This window comes from Portunus trituberculatus, chromosome 11 (genome assembly GCF_017591435.1).
Source record: "Portunus trituberculatus isolate SZX2019 chromosome 11, ASM1759143v1, whole genome shotgun sequence".
In the NCBI taxonomy this organism is placed as follows: Eukaryota; Metazoa; Arthropoda; class Malacostraca; order Decapoda; family Portunidae; genus Portunus; species Portunus trituberculatus.
Genome location: NC_059265.1, coordinates 2,967,148 through 2,971,218, shown reverse-complemented (window position 1 = coordinate 2,971,218; position 4,071 = coordinate 2,967,148). Strand labels below are relative to the sequence as shown.

Sequence of the window (4,071 nt, the reverse complement as noted above, 5' to 3'; positions counted from 1 at the left end):
TATTCCTGCTATATTTTTAGCTTCAAAAACTGACTGCCAAAACACACTGTGATCTAAACTTTTTGACACACTAGAACTCAGATAGTTAGTTGTCTGTCTCCATTCAAGGTTTGTTTGCTGTAGGTCAACAACATCCTTCAAGTATGGCAACCTTTCAAAAATAGGGGCCAGTGAAGGAAGAGTTAGATTTTGGGCTACTTCAGAAGATAGGCAAGATAAAAAAAATCAAAATCTCCAATGTTATCAAATCTAGAGAGGATCTGCTCTACACATTCTCTTAGAAAATCTCTGCAGTGGGAATAAAACGATCTTACATCAGGATGATCATATCCAAGTTCTCTGGCTATGCTCTGTACAATATTAGTTGCTGCTAGAAAATTTAGATATTTTAATGAAATAAGCCAATTTCCTTAGAATTTCCTTAGATTTAGTAATTTCCTTAACATGATCCTTGTGACATAAAAAATTTCCCTAAAATAAGGATATTTCCTTGAAAGTGGAAGCACTGTTTGCTATATGAAAACAGTGAAATTGAAAATACCAAAAGACATATTGTTGGAATTTTGGAGAAAAGACAAAACAGAAAAGAAATATGCAAAACTAAAAAAGAAAAAAAAAAAAAAAAAAAAAAAAAACAGACTGTGAATATAACAACAGTAAAATTAATAAACAGCAATATAAAAAACCCGGAGCGACAGGAAAACCCATCAGGAAGTGCCGTTCCAAAAGGCATTACTTCCGACACCAACCAGAACCAGCCAGAACACCCGTCATTGCTAGCTTGGAGTGTTGACATTGACAGCTTTTGAACATTTGTGGAGCAGGTGAGTTATTCCCAAGTGTGTGAGTGTACATGGTTATTAGGTGAAGTATGTAGAGTAGTGAGACGTGCCAATTAAGGTGAAAAAAGTCTGGTAAACTGAAAATAAGTGCGTCTTTAATAAGCAACTTTCGGATTTTTGTTGCCTCATTTGTGGTGGTCATTCCTGCGGTATTACTGCAGAGTTTCACCACAATCAGCTACGTGTTTTTTTTTTTTTTTTTTACCCACCTCAAGAGATAGAACTCCTGATTACGAGTAATTTGAACCCCATATATACTAGATGCAACCTTTTTGAATGGCGACACATTTTTTTTCTTTTTTTAAGCGTGTTTTGGTGATCAGCCATGACAATAGCCTCGCCTCCCGCATCAAACCCGGCGGCGGCTCGGCGGGCTCCGTGACATGGGCTTAATTGTTTACAAACAAATTTCTTCTGGTAGATTTCAGCTTGTTTTTAATTAATTTACCAGTTGTTTTTTGATGGAAATCATAATATGTTTCGGGGCTGTAAAAAAAAATTGGTTGATTTGCGCCAAAAACAAGTGGTATTTTAATGTTCCCTACAGGAGCTGCCGATACAAAGGCCTGACCCAGAAGAAATTCTGCGTCACCTGTACCATCAAGATCAAGATCAAGATAATTAAAAGCAAGCCAAAATCTACCACACAAAAATAGTTTTGTCCAGAAAGGGCAAGGTGGTGAAACTGTAGGTTTACCATTCCTGCCCTCCTACGCCTTGTTGTGCCCCCATATTGCCTCCATAGATAGGTTATGCACCCATACACCTTCCATATCCGTAATAGTGTGATATTTGAAGCGGTTACTGAGATATGGTGGTGTTATTGTGTTAGGCAGTGTCCGCCATCCTGCTTGCCACATCGGCCATTTCTGTGTTAACTATTTTCAGTTTTTCTCATTTACTACGCCCCCATATTGGCTCTGTAGATAGTTTGTGCACTCCCATATGCGTGATAGTTTGATAGTTGAAGCGGTTACTGAGATGTGTTGGTGTTATTGTGTGTTAGGCAGTGTGCATCACCCTGCTTCAGTGCCTCCCACATAGGCCCTTTTCTGTGTTGGCCTTTAGTCAGTTTTTCTCCTTTCCTACGCCTTGTCATGCCTCATTTATACTATTACTACCACTACAATTACAACTATCACTATTCCATAGGTGCACCATGGCTTGCCGCAATGTCACAACTGGTCCTTGGAGAGCCGCTGGTGGTGACGGGCTGCCTGTGTCCTCTCTGCGACAAAACTCCACAAATACTCCACTCACCAAGTTCCAGAGGGAGAGGTGAGTGTGTGTGGGTGTGGGAAAGGTGTCTGTAGGTGTGCTGTGAGTGTGGTGGGTGTGTAAGTGTATTTTTTGTAAGTTTTTGTAATGTCAACTATAGCTATGTAGGTATATTGTTTTTTTTTGTTTTTTGGTGTGGGTTGGCTAGGGTAGACTTATTGTGGGTGTTTTCCAGGTGTGATTTGAGGGTTGTTTTTGGTGTGTGTGTGTGTGTGTGTTTTGTTGTGTGATGCAATATTTTAAGGTAATTTTTGGTGCTTTTTTGTTTAGGTAATGTTTGTCTTGTTTCCTCTATATCTCCCTCCACAGGTTACCTCCAGGCTTTTCCTTCCATAGACTATTTCCTCCATGTTTCCTCCACCTTCCCTCCAATTTTGACTCTCCTATCTCACTTCTATCATAGTCAAAATAGTACTTTTCTAAATCTCACTTCAAAACCTGACAATTTTTCTCATCTTTCCTCCATATCTCCCTCCACACACCAAGCTGTATACTGTGCTGGTGTGTGCGGTGTGGAAAGGTTTCCGCAGGTGTGGTGTGTATGTGGTGCGTGCGGTGTGTGTGTAAGTGTTTTTTTTTTGTGTGTGTGTAAACTATATATTTTTTTGGTGTGTGTTTTTTACGTTTTCCAGTGTTTGCAAAGAGTTGTTTATGATTTACTGGTGTGTGCAGGTGTGGGAATGGTGTGTGCTGGTGTGGTGTGTGTTTGGTGAGTGTGGGATGTGTGATAGCGTGTTTTTTCTTACAATTTTGTCTCATGAACATCAATTTTTTTCACTTGTTTTGGCCAGAAAATATTTGTCTTTTTAAAATCCTTCTATTACCACCACCATCACCCCCACCACCACCACTACCACTGTCCAACCACACCCACCAACATTACCACATCAGATGCTCACAAAACCACACCATTTCACTACCACCTCTAGTACTAGTATAACCACCACCACTACTACTACCACCACCACCTCCTCCTCCCAACAGGATCACCAGACACCACCGGCCGTACTAAAGGAAGTTGCTCTATGTAGGGATGGAACATGGCATCTGCACCAGCTGGGACACACTTAGCCAACTGTGAGTATTGAAGGCTGTTTTAGGGTGTTTGAAAACTTTGAGGGTGTTTAAGGCTACTTTAGGATGTTTTAAGGCTGTCTCAGGGTATTTTTAGGCTGTTTTAGATTGTTTAAGGCTATTTTAGGGTGTTTTAAGAATTTTAGGATGTTTAAGGGAGTTTTATGCTATTTTAAGGGTGTTTAAGGCTGTTTTAGTGTTTTTTAAGGCTATTTTAAGGTTATTTAAGGGTGTTTAAGACTTTCAAGTATTTTAGGCTATTTTAGGGTGTTTTAATGGTGGTTCAAGATATTTTAAAATTTTGGCTCCTGAAGTGATGAAGTGTATGCCCACGCCATCGCTCCATCAGTGCTTCATCTACTCGCTTTGTGTGTTTTTTATGATTCAGTAACAAAGTGACTAAGGCTTTGGACAACACTGCGTGTCTGCTTGTGAACCCTGAAAGAAAACATCAATGATAATAACAGCCATCATATACCATTAACCTGTCAATATGATGGGGACAATCAAAATTCTATCCAGGTGTTGTTGTATTAAATTATTTTCATGATTTATTTTTCTTGCTCTACAAACCAATATGTATTAGTAGGAACTGTGGCACTGTCCAAATGAAGTGGTCCTCCAGTTTTCCTCGTTTCCTAGCTCCACCCTCACAGCTCTCACTCAGCCGACATGACATCTATTGAAAATATGATAACCAAAACATTGAAGTAATGCAGTTCACAACCTGCACAGTGGGACATCTTGCCTCAAACTGAATTCAAATTCATACCGCAAGCCTCAAGGCCACCGTGATTGGTTGAATAAATTATGATTTTTTTTTTCATTGGCCGCCGGTTCACTTTCAAACGGAAGTAACCAATCAGCGGAAACAATA

General features: G+C 39.7%; 1 long non-coding RNA gene across 1 annotated transcript; it reads left to right on the top strand.

The window, feature by feature from the left end:
• The first annotated feature begins 673 nt into the window (after positions 1 to 673).
• On the top strand, positions 674 to 3,197 carry LOC123502359. The gene is made up of 3 exons (XR_006673974.1): positions 674 to 824; positions 1,995 to 2,120; positions 3,105 to 3,197. It is a non-coding gene; the product is annotated as an uncharacterized LOC123502359 (long non-coding RNA).
• Positions 3,198 to 4,071: the final 874 nt, after the last annotated feature.